The sequence below is a fragment of the Carassius auratus genome, chromosome 10, assembly GCF_003368295.1.
Source record: "Carassius auratus strain Wakin chromosome 10, ASM336829v1, whole genome shotgun sequence".
Lineage (NCBI taxonomy): Eukaryota > Metazoa > Chordata > Actinopteri > Cypriniformes > Cyprinidae > Carassius > Carassius auratus.
In genome coordinates this window covers 18,206,850-18,220,455 of record NC_039252.1, presented here as the reverse complement: position 1 = coordinate 18,220,455, position 13,606 = coordinate 18,206,850, and the positions used below count along the sequence as shown (strand labels likewise).

The window sequence follows — 13,606 nt, the reverse complement described above, 5'->3', positions numbered from 1 at the left end:
GAAGGGTTGTGGGTTCTAGTCTCGGGCTGGACGGAATTGTGGGTGGGGGGAGTGCATGTACAGTTCTCTCTCCCTACCTTCAATACCACGACTTAGGTGCCCTTGAGCAAGGCATCGAACCCCCAACTGCTCCCTGGGCGCCGCAGCATAAATGGCTGCCCACTGCTCCGGGTGTGTGCTCACAGTGTGTGTGTGTTCACTGCTCTGTGTGTGTGCATTTCGGATGGGTTAAATGCAGAGCACAAATTCTGAGTATGGGTCACCATACTTGGCTGAATGTCACTTCACTTTCACTTTCAAATAATTCTGTAATATTGACAGTGGAAATGTAGTCTATGATAACACAAGTGGATTTTTTTTTTTTTTTTTTTGGTGGTTCACAATATATTAATATTTTTTCCATAAATATATTCTCCTTTAATTTAACCCTAATCATTCTATAATAATTCTTTCTGAATTAGAATTTAAAACTGCTGTATTTTTTTCATATTTAAATACACTGGCATTCAAAAGTTTATCATCAAAAAAAAAAAAGTTTGTTAAAAAAAGCCTCTTCTGCTCATCAAGACTGCATTTATTTGATCAGAACTACAGTAAAAACAGTAATATTCTGAAATATTATTACATTTCAAAGTGATGGTTATCTTTTTAATATACTTTAAAACAGAATTTTATTCCTGTGGGGGCAAAGCTGAATTATCAGCAACATTACTTCAGGTTCCAGTGACAAATTATCCTTCAGAAATGATTCTAATATGCCAATTTATTATCAATGTTGGGACCTGTTTATTATTATTATTTGTATTATTATTTTAAAATCTGTCACTTTTTTACAGGTGTACAGGCAAAAAAAAAAATTATATCAATAACGTATTATATCAATACGTGCGTGTGTGTCTGCCGCTACTCACCGGGTCTCCTCTATTCTAATCTATCCTGCTGGACTTCTTTGTGTCGTTTTTTTTTTCTTTTTTTTTTTCGTGTGTCGTGCCAACCCGTGGATTACTGTTACAAACTTTGCTACAATTTGCCGTGGATTACTGCTACAAACTTTGCCACAATCTCCGTTGTTGTTGTGTCAATCCGTGGACTACTGCTACAAACTTTCCATCCGTGGAGTATTGCTATAAACTTTCAATTCGTGGAGTATTGCTACAAACTTTCAATCCGTGGACTATTGCTACAAACTCTCAATCTGTGGACTATTGCTACAAACGTTGATACACACTGCTCCTTCTGTTCTGTTTGCTATGGCCCAGCACACCGGCTCCTTTCCTGCATGAGCTTTCTTCCTCGCTCCCTTCACTGCGACTACTTGTGGTGAGTGTGTTTTTACCCACCTGCCTCATTTTTGTCCCTAGTCTGTTTTGTGGTCTGCGTACTGCACTACGCTGATTACATCTCGGACTGGTTTGTGTTGTGAGCCTGGTCGGCTAACATGTAGCATTAGCGGGGTGTTGCTGTGTTGCTTGTGTGAACTTTACTCTGTCGCTTTGCTGTTGTTGCGTGTGGAAACTTTACTGTGTCGACACTGTCGCTGTCATGTTTTCCGCTGGCAGCTGTACTAAAGTCCTCTTAACTTGCTCTATACTGTGTGTGTATGTTTTTTACAATTTGGAAATGGAGCATGTTTACACCCCTACTACTCTCAAACTGTTGCGTTGCTACACCCCCTTGGACTCGACGCTGTATAAACTCTGCAGCTCGCTCGGTATTATTTGTCGTCCACGTTATATTCATCGCGGCAAAAGAGGACCGACTCTTATCTACGGACATGATGCGCTCATTCCAACGACATACACGCCCGATTGTTGTAGGCGACCCCAGCATAAGAACAGGGGAATTAACTTTGGAAATCTCCGTCACCCCTCCAGACTGTCTGCTTCTGCCTCGACGTCAAATCAGAACTTTAATATTGCCCATCTAAATGTGCGATCAATCGCAAACAAAACGTCCCTAATAAATGATCTTATCCTTGACAAAAAGTGGAATTTGTTTTGTATCTCAGAGACTTGGCAGCAACCTGGCGATTGTATTCATTTAAATATGCTGACTCCCCCTGGCTATTGTTATATATCCAAACCAAGATTGGTAGGGAGAGGAGGCGGTTTGGCGGTAGTACACCGCTCTGACCTGTCTGTTAAAGAACTCAGGCCTTTTGAAGTGACATCTTTTGAATACATTGCTGTAAAGGTTGTTACTATACCCTTACTACTACTGTTAATCTACCGCCCCCCCAAACCATCTGCAAATTTTCTGTCTGAATTGAATGAACTTCTCATAGTAATTTCATCTCTCTGTTCTGCCATGATTATGTTAGGGGATTTTAACATACATGTGGATATAAACTGTTCTTACACCTCGGAGTTTAACTCTGTACTGGATTGTTTTAGTTTAACACAGCATGTTAACTTTCCTACTCACACTCATGGCCACACTCTGGATCTGCTCTGCTCCTCTGGCTTGGATGACATTTCTGTTTCTGGTTCCATCTCTGGTGTATCTGACCATAAGTTAATTGAATGCTGTTTTCATACGGTCACAACTCCTACCTCCTCTGAGAAAATAACTATCACAGGTCGTAATACCAGATCAATTGACCGTAGCATGCTTGCTGCCTCTATACAGGCCTCACCGTTATCTGAGCTGGACGAGAACTCATCCCCAGATAACCTGGTTGATATGTACAATGATTCCCTGAACAACCTGCTTGATAGCTTAGCCCCTGTCAGGTCTAGGCTTGTACCAGCAAACCGTAGATGTCCCTGGTTTACCCCTGAGCTCAGGCAACTAAAGGCCGCTGGCCGCCGTCTTGAACGGCTATATAAAAAAACTGGCCTTACAATTCACTCTTTGCTCTATACTGAACATACCCAGACATATAGAGATGCCCTTAACGCTGCCCGCTCAAACTACTACTCATCACTCATCACCTCCTCCATGTCCAGGCCAAAAACCTTATATAGGACTGTAGACAAACTTCTCAAACCCCCTCTCATTGCCTGTCCTAAGACCCCTGAACAGTGCCATGCCTTCTTAGAATTCTTTGAAGACAAAATTACCCAAATTTACAACACTTTTAACACCCACGTTAGCTCTCAATCTACTCCTCCTCCCATGGGCCCACAGCTCTCCCAGTTTACTGCTATTGACTCTACCACTATCACTGACATCATTATTAAGTCTAACTCTTCCTCATGTCAGCTCGATCCTGTCCCCACCTCTTTACTCAAGGCCTGTGTCATATCTTTAACTGAATCCATTACACTGATTGTAAACGCCTGTCTCAACTCTGGTGATCTGCCTGCTGCACTCAAAATTGCTGTAATCACACCCATTCTCAAAAAACCTAATTCTGACCCTACATCACTGTCTAACTACCGTCCAATCTCCAACCTCCCCTTTCTGGCTAAGGTATTAGAAAAAGTGGTGGCCTTACAACTACACACTTTTCTACACCATCACAACCTGTACGAGCCTTTTCAATCTGGCTTCCGCCCGTGTCACAGTACAGAGACTGCCCTATTACGCATAGTTAACGACCTCCTTCTGTCTGTGGACTCTGGCTCACTCAACATTCTCATCCTTCTCGATCTTAGTGCTGCTTTTGATACAATAAATCACAATGTCTTAATCTCCCGTCTGTCTACCATTGGTGTTTCAGGCACAGCCCTAAGTTGGTTTCAATCTTACCTCACCAACAGAAAGCAGTTTGTCGCACTTGGCTCACATAAGTCTTCTATGTCCCCAGTCACTATTGGTGTCCCTCAGGGTTCGGTTCTCGGGCCACTCCTCTTTCTCATATACATTCTCCCTCTTGGTCAGATTATTCGCAGCCACGGTCTAAATTTCCACTGCTATGCTGATGACATTCAACTCTATCTTACCACTACTTCCTTCTCTGACCCCCCCCCCCCCCCCACACTCGCTCACTGACTGCCTTTCTGACTTAAAAACATGGATGGAAAACAATTTTCTCAAACTCAACACGGATAAAACTGAAATTCTGCTGATTGGCCCCAAAAGCATGCTCTCCAAACCGTACACTTTTACTCTTAATATTGATGATTCACCCGTTCACCCCACCCCGGTTGTCAAAAACCTTGGCATTACATTCGACTCCACTCTCAGTTTTGATCATCATATCAAATCACTCACTAAAACTGCCTTCTTTCACCTCCGTAACATTGCCCGCCTCCGACCTTTCCTTTCTATTAGTGATGCAGAGACTTTGGTTAACTCCTTCATCATGTCCCGCTTAGATTATTGTAACTCACTTTTCCTTGGTCTACCCAACAAATCCCTTCAAAGATTGCAATACATTCAAAACTCGGCAGCCAGGCTCCTTACACATACAAAACGATCTGCTCACATCACCCCCATTCTCCATCAACTCCACTGGCTACCAGTCCCGTCCCGGATTAAATACAAAGTACTACTACACACCTTCAAAGCTCTCCATAACCTCGCTCCTCCATACATCTGTGACCTCCTGATTACATACACCCCCTCCCGTTCACTCCGATCCTCCGACCAAAACCTTCCTGTTATTCCCCGCACTAGACTTTCCACCGTGGGTGGTAGGTCTTTCAGTGCCCTGGCCCCAAAACTCTGGAACTCCCTCCCACAACCTCTTCGTAACTGTTCATCTCTTCCTTTCTTCAAAACGCATCTCAAGACATTTCTGTTTAATGATCACTTCTCCTCATACAATTTATAATCCATTTACTGTATGTTTTGTTGTATTACTGTTTGTATCACTAATTCTTATGTTTCCTATGTAATGTTAATCTGTTTATTCTGTTATTATGTTTGTTATTCTATTTCTATGTAAAGCGACCTTGGGTCTGAGAAAGGCGCTATATAAAATAAACTTATTATTATTATTATTATTAAGTTTTAAAAGTCCACATCACAATGATAATGGCAAAGAGAAACAATATCAATGGAATCACTTTCAGAATGATTTATTTCCAGCTCATGAAAAATGAAACCATTGATAGCCAATCAGAATCCACCTGAATTTAAAAAGCACAGTCATTTAAAACAGCAACTGCAGAGCACACTTACAATGAACATAATTGTCTGCTGGTGTGTGGACACTTATATTGTTATAGTTATCAATGAGTTATTATTCCTATTCTGAAAGTGGCTTTTGGGGCACAGTGTCCTTACTAACAGAGAAATATTTTGATGTGTGAGAACCTTATTCTTTTAAAAATATTTGTTTGAAATGTATATTTAAAGGGTAAGTTCACCCAAAAATGAAAATTCTGTCATGAATAATTCACCTTCATGTTGTTCCAAACCCATAAAACCTTCAGTCATCTTCAGAAACAAAATTAAGAAGCTTGGTCTCATGAAAATTCATATAAATATTACACCAAATAAAAATGAAATCTTGTGGTATTGATAAGCAAATATTGACTTTGGCCTGTATATGCTATGTGCATGTTTGGCGTGCATCTAATGCACAGTTTTCACATGAATAAGATACGAAATTTGTTGGCATGCATATGATACGCAGTTTTCATGTACATTTGATATGCATCTACCCCACAACCCTAATCCTACCCATCATGTAGCATATACACGCCAAAGTCCATTTTTGCATATCAATAATACGTTTTCATAAGTTTTCATTTTTATTTGCTGTACTTTTTACGTGCTGCTTTGTGAAGACTAAATGTCTGCATAATGTATTATGTCAGGGAAGTCGTGGCCTGATGGTTAGAGAGTATGACTGGCAATAGAAAGGTTGTGAGTTCGAGTCCCGGGCTGGCAGGAATTGTGGCTGGGGGTAGTGCATGTACAGTTCTCTCTCCACCTTCAATACCACGACTTAGGTGCCCTTGAGCAACGCATCGAACTCCCAACTGCTCCCCGGGCGCCGCAGCATTAATGGCGTGTAATGTGTGTGTTCACTTTCATGTATTCATGTTTCTCTCCCCTTAAATCAAATGGCTAAATAAACATACAGTGATTAAAAATATACATTGTAAAAAAGTAGAAGGTTAGGGTGTAGAAAATACTGTAGCTCAGTATAAAAATCATTACACCTATAGAAAGTCCTCATAATGATAGACATTTGTGTAGGCTTCCCAACACTGTAGACTATTTTCAATAACTACTCTTGCTGTAACCTCTAACCCATAACCCATGTCCCTCGCCTTCCTGGGAGTTGGTGTTTTTTTTTTTTTTTTGGTTAATAAATAATATTTAATTTAATAACTCATCACATACATTTGAAAATAGTCTGTATGATTATATTTTCATTACCGAAAAGAAGTTCTTTCTACCGTAACTCGCCTTAAATTGTTGCGGTAAGTAAGAATGGTGTTGTGGAGGATGAGGTGTCTTAACATGTTTTGCTAATAACAGAGAAGCATGACGAGTTAGCCGATTTTTTACTCAATGTATTAAATCAGACATTAATGAGGTATATTTTCGTAGAAAATTTGTAATCGGTTTATAATTGTTTCGGTAATGATAATCAATTTGTCGTGTACACATTCTGACAAGATAATTTTATACTTATAACTAGAACAATATGAAGAGATCTGCCTACCTTGTTGGTATGTTGACGTTTCTGCCACATGTGTTGCTTGATTTAAAATCAAGATTTATAAAAAAAAGAAAAGAAAAATTGTGTGTGTTAACGGCCCTCGAAAAATGTTGCGGAGGATGAGAACATCAGTCATGGACACTTTATTTTTCCACTATTGTATAATTATTATTATACATGAATATTCAGTCTGTCATTTTTCTGTCATGTGAAAACAACTAGCGGAGTATCCATTTCCATAATATTTTAATCTCTTTAAATTACAACACAACATAAGTTAAGACACAGCTGGACACATTGCGGTAATGAGAATTTCAGCAGAAAATGCAATAAAAGGCAAAGATAATAAATTTCTATGTTGAAATTAATCTTTGTGCAAGGTAGAGAACAGTATTGTCTTTATTACGATGTTTTTATTCATGACTAAATTGTATGTTTAATATTTAAAATAATTAATGCCATGGCATTTCAACAGTTTCATGAGAAATTCACTTCCTAAAAATCAACTCTTCCTTACAGACACTGGAAACCAGCCACAAGATTCAACAACATCAGCAACCAGATGTGGAATCTCCGATGAGACTATCGGGACCCTTGGCCGTTGGTCATCTTGAGCCTACCACACCTACATCCACAACAATTTCAAGTTCTCGGTCAAGCCCAAGCTTACCTCAGCTCGTCTCAACTTGTGGGGCATTTCGTCTGGCCAAAATATACAGTACAAACGAGTCTCTCTGGGCCACCAATTCCAGATGCCCAGAGCAACCTGACCATCATATCCCGTTTACCTTTTCATCCTCTTCCAACTCATCCGTAACATTCTGGTCAATAAACTTATATTTTATACATATTTGGTTGTGATGTGATTCTGAAAATCTTTTTCTGTTTGTAAAGAGCGGGAGATTTGAGTGTCACAGTATATAAACATTGTACAAACTGATGGAAGCCATCACAGGAGCACGCTTCTTTAATTTATTATACTTCTTTCCAGGGGTACTACATTAACATGAGAAGTTCTAGTAATACATAGTTTTATAACTTTCAGCAGGATGCAGTTAAATGCTCACAGGAAAGATGAGTTTTAAGCTCTTTTTGAATAAGAATTTGGCTGTTGGGGATGGGGTTGGAGAGATCATACCACCAGCAGGGGACAGTGAATGAATAAGAGTCGTAGTATTAGTATGAGTAGTAGTAGTAGAAGTTGTGCTGCTGTGTTCAGTTTATAGGAGTTTGAGTGCACATATTTTTTTAATGGGAATAATTTCAGGGAAGAAAAAGGATTATTATTAGACATTAATTATATTATATTGATGATTATTTTATTTGTAATTACTATATCTGAGCATGTGAATACATTGCAAAAGCTGAAATTTAACATAAAATAAAACAAATCCCACTGTAAATCATTAATGACAGTCATTCAAAATGTCAATCAGAGAGGATGCTGGTTGAAAAATTCTAAGAGTTAGAATGGTTTTAACAGATATTTTAAACCAGTGGTAAAATAAAGCATAAACAATAGGATTCAGACCTGAGTTTATATAGATGGTCCATGTTAGAAATGTCAGTGTAGTGAAGGAGACTGTTTTTGTTAGAGAACAGATGAAGAACGGAATCCAGCAAAGAAGATAAGCTGTCACAATGATTCCTAATGTCAGAGCAGCTTTGCTCTCAGATTTCCTCCTCAACGAAATGTCTATTACACATTTTAAACCCTTCATTTGAGAGTTAATAACTTTGACTTGCCTTTGCACAACATAAAATATCCTCAAATATGCAGTGATGATCACAGTACAAGGAAATAAAAGAGAAACTATTAAATCAATGAATCTCCAAGCCTGTGTCATCAAAACCATACACTGGCCATAACACGGTGTTGTGTCTGACATATTAAAATATCCATTACTGATTACAAACCAAATAACGTACACTGAACAGCAAAGCCAGCAGAGACAGATGCTTATTAAAGTTTTAGTTGTAGTCATTTTCTGTGGGTACAGTAAAGGGTGACACACAGCCATATAGCGATCAACAGCAATTAATACCAAATTACTAACAGATATAACAAGGAGCAACCTAGCGATGATCACATACAGTCCACAGTAAGTGTCTCCGAAGTACCAGCATGTCTCAATTTGCTTGATTCCCTCTATGGGTATCACAAAAAGTCCAACAAGCATGTCATCCACAGCCAGAGAGAGAATGATCAGGTTGGTTGGAGTGTGAAGCTTCTTGAAGTGAGAGATGGAGATGATCACCAGCAGGTTCAGAAACACAGTCCAGACTGACAGCAATAATACAAACATATAGATGATATTATGTTCAAAACTGGAGCGTTTTCCCTTGATGCATGATGAGTTGATGGCAGGAAAGCAGTATTGAGTCTCATGATTCTCTGTCTCATTAGCCATGAGTGAGTCTCCTCCTGTTAGGAGTTTGTTCTGCTCTCCTTACTGTGCTTTAATTTATAGTGTCTAGATCCCACTGACCAACCCATCTAACGCCCACTCTGATGCCGAATAATTATACTATAATTATTGGGAAATCGTGGCCTAGTGGTTAGACAGTTTGACTCTAAGGTTGTGTGTTTGAGTCTCGGGCCGGCAGTACCACGACTTAGGTGCTCTTGACCAAGTAGTGATGGGAAGTTTTAGGATTTTTTGTAGGGCTTTGTTTTACCATAACTTTGCAAAAATTAATGGTTTGTGTGTTGAAAACCATTTCATGTGCAGTGTTTTTATGAGAATCCTTATAATTGCCTAATTTTGTGCATTTATTTTGCTACAAAACCAGTCTTTTGTTTAATGATCAAAAATCACTTTCGGAATAATTTTTTCCATATATCAATAACTATTACGTTTTAAAAGTCCACATCACAATGATAATGGCAAAGAGGAATAATATAAATGTATATGCGTTTGGTTCGCATAAGGAAGGGAGATGAATGGAAGACCACATTTAATACCCCCAGAGGGCACTTTGAATACTTGGTTATGCCCTTCGGGCTATCCAACTCCAAGCACTCGTCAATGACGTGCTGAGAGATATGGTTGATCAATTCATATATGTTTACCTGGATGACACATTGATCTTTTCCTCTTCTCTCCAGAAACACGTTCAGCACATCAGACAAGTGCTTCAGAGGTTGCTAAAGAATGGGCTTTTTGTCAAGGCGGAGAAATGCGTTTTTCATGCACAGTCCGTCCCCTTTTTAGGGTACATCGTCTCGTCTGAGGGAGTGCGTATGGATCATGACAAGGTTAAGGCTGTGATAGATTGGCCAAGTCCAGATTCCCGTAAGGCCCTACAGAGGTTTCTTGGATTCGCCAATTTTTATCGACTTTTATTCGTAACTTCAGCCAACTAGTCGCTCCTCTGACCGCCTTGACCTCGCCCAGAACAACGTTCAGGTGGTCCGATACAGCGGAAGCTGTATTTGCCAAACTTAAGAGCCGCTTCGTTTCGGTTCCCATCCTCGTTGCCCCTGATCCATCACGTCAGTTCGTGGTGGAGGTCGACGCCTCAGAGGTGGGAGTAGGAGCAGTTCTTTCCCAACGTTCTGCCACAGACGATAAGATTCACCCTTGCATGTTTTTTTTGCATCGTTTATCACCTACCGAACGTAATTACGACATTGGTAACAGAGAGTTATTGGCAGTCAAGTTAGCACTGGAGGAATGGCGGCACTGGTTAGAAGGGTCAGGGGTACCTTTTATCGTTTGGACCGATCACAAGAACCTAGAATACATTAGAACTGCTAAAAGACTAAACTCTAGGCAGGCTCGGTGGGCACTTTTTTTCGGTCGTTTTGATTTTCCTCTTTCGTACTGCCCGGGTTCCAAAAACATCAAACCCAATTCCTCATCTCGTATTTTTGACCATTCCGAATGCCCGTCCACTCCCAAGTGTATTTTACCCAAGACATTAGTGGTCTCCACTCTCAGATGGGAGGTCAAATGAAGGCCTTAGAAGAGGTAACACCTCCGCCCGATTGCCCACCGAACCGGTTATTTGTGCCTGAGGAGTATCGGTCTGAAGTCATTCAGTGGGGTCATTGCTCCAGTATAGCTTGTCATCCATGAGTTAATCGTACCAGTTTTTTGGTTAAGCAACAATTCTGGTGGCCGTTAATGGCTCATTATATCCGTAGTTTTGTTTTGGCTTGCTCTGTTTGTGCCACTGGTAAGACGTCCAACCGACCCCCTGATGGGTTACTCCAACCGCTGTCAGTCCCTTCGAGACCCCACGTCGTGCTAGATTTTGTTACCGCCCTCCCAGGGCAAGACTATCATTTTGATGGTCGTGGACCGGTTCTCGAAGGCGGCTCATTTTATCGCCTTGCCCAAATTACCTTCAGCCAAGGAGACAGCGGTTGCTGTTGTAGATCACTTCTTTCATTTACATGGCCTCCCGATCGCCGTGGTTTCCGTCAGGGGTCCCCAATTTGTGTCCAAATTTTGGCAATAATTTTGGACATTATTGAGGGCGATGGTTAGTCTCTCTTCGGGGTTTCATCCCCAAAGCAATGGTCAAACAGAGAGGGCCAACCAAGATCTGGAGAGAGTATTGCGATGTTTGGTTTCCAAGAATCCTTCCTCTTGGAGCCAACAACTTTCTATGGTGGAGTACACCCACAACTCGTTACTTGTGTCAGCTACGGGCCTTACTCCGTTTGATTGTAGTTTAGGTTACCAGCCATCAGTTTTTGCCAGTACAGAATCCGAAGTCGTGGTCCCCTCCTCTCACGCCTTCGTCCAGAGGTGTCACCACACTTGGACTAGAGCCCGTGAGACTCTTCTCCAAATGGGGGTGTGCACCAAGGCCAAGGCCAATCGCCACCGGTCAAAGCCTCCCGTATACGTCGCCGGTCAAAAAGTGTGGCTTTCAACCAAGAACATTCCTCTCCGCTCCGTTTCTAAAAAGCTTGCTCCCAAATTCATTGGCCCGTTTCCTGTCAACAAAATTATTAGTCCGGTGGCAGTCCGCCTCAAACTTCCTCCTACGTACAGGAGAATTCATCCCGCCTTCCAGGGATGTAGTGGAGGCTAAACGCACGTAAACGCCGTTTACGCACCTCCCAAAATTCGGAAATAGCGTTTACCCACCTCCAAAGTGCGTTTATCCACCTCTAAATAGCCTACAGTTCCCATGACATTTTAAATTAAGCTTATGTCTTTTTAGTTTCATATTGTTCATTATTAGTTTCATAGGTTGTTTGTTGTTAAAGATGAAGTCTTTCATATCGCGCTGCAGCTTGTCAGTGTTGACCAATTGCTTGCGGTGTTGCCAGTAGTGGGATGTTCGGATCATTTTACTGACTCGGATCTTTGAGTCTCATTCAGCAAAATGAACTAATCTTTACTCTTCCCGTCTCTATGGGACTGACAGGAAGAATAAAAGACTCGGACCTCACCTGTCGATCCAGAATCAGAACCTATATGTTGTGTAATGCGCATGTGCGGTCAACACAAAATGAATGAATCACTCTCTGAGACAACTCGGTAGTCCTGAGTCATATTAAAGATTCGTTCAAAATGAACGACAATCAAAAGACAATCATTTTACACTGATTTATGCGATCTGAAGAGCTAAAACAGCTAACAGAGTTAGTGATTACTCTTTTATTGATTCGGGTCAGCTATGACATCAGTGCGATATCATTAGTTTGTAAAGCTGTCAATCATCTCACGTGAACCACGTGACCAAAAGGATGTCCTTCTGCAAAGAAGCTGTCTGTGTCATTGCAGTCAGTGTCATTGATAAAATATATGAAAGACAAAAGTAAAAAAAAAATATTTGATTCCAGCTTGTTAAAGGTGAATATGTTCTAGTGTCTTCTCTCCTCTGTGACAGTCAACTGAATATCTTTGAGTTGTGGAGAAAACGAGACATTTGAGGATAATTCCTGGGCATTTGGGGAAACACTGATCCACATTTTTCTGACATATTATAGACCAAGCAACTAAACGATTAATTGAGAAAATATTCAACAGATTAATCGACTATGAATATAATCCAAAATCCCTAATCTTTCCGTACAAGTGCATTGCATTGGAACCCCAGGATATAAGCCTCCCTCTCTATTCCTCTTTTTTTTAAAAAAAGTTCTCTGTTTTGTCATTTAGTAAACTTTATAGATTTCACTAGATTTCACTAGATTTCTGGACTTGAGAAGGAGGGGATGCGGATTTTAGTACCTGGTGGACTGGGAGGGTTACGGTCAAGAGGAGAGAAGTTGGGTTCCTGCTAGAGACATTCTGGATCACTCTCTGATCGATGATTACAATCGTCAGGTAAGTCCGCCAGGAGGCGTTCTTAGGGAAGGGGGTACTGTCACGGTTCATGAATTCACTCTCTCTCTCTCGTCTAGCGTGCTGTTGTGTCTGTGGGCGTGGTCACTGATCAGCGATGATCAGCAGCGCCAACTTGTTTCAATTGTTTGTTCCCTTTATAAGTTCAGTAACCTGTATTTCATGTTGTCAGATCGTTGTTCTCCCCGGTGTGTTCCCGTACCTGTTCCCGTGTCTGTAGTTACCTACCGGAGTCTCCTGGTTGTCGTCGTTTGTTCCTGGATCTTCACTCAGCACTGGATTACCGAGCACCGTCACGAGGATCATTCACATACCGGGATTTGAGGGATCCGAAGTCCCTGCGTCACCCTTCCACCCAGCCTTGTGTCCGCTCGCCTGTGTTCCTGTTATACTCCATTTATCTGATCCTTGTGCTATTTGTCAATAAATACGCCTTGCATTTACATCCTGTTTCTGTCTTACGTAACAGTGTGTGGACACTAATATTGTTATAGTTATAAATTAGTTATTATTCTTATTCTGAAACTGGCTTTTAGGGCACAATGTCCTTACCAATAGAGAAATATTTTGACAACTGACGTGTGAAAACATTTTATGTCCTCATTTTAAAAACATTTTCTTGAAATGTATATTTAAAGGATTAGTTCACCCAAAAATGAAAATTCTTTCATGAATAATTCATCTTCATGTTGTTCCAAACCCATAAAACCTAGAAGTCATCTTCAGAAAC

At 40.7% G+C, this 13,606-nt stretch overlaps 1 pseudogene; it reads right to left on the bottom strand.

Annotated features, from left to right (window-relative positions):
• Nucleotides 1-974: 974 nt before the first annotated feature.
• Nucleotides 975-13,182, bottom strand: LOC113110367 (trace amine-associated receptor 13c-like; annotated as a pseudogene).
• Nucleotides 13,183-13,606: the final 424 nt, after the last annotated feature.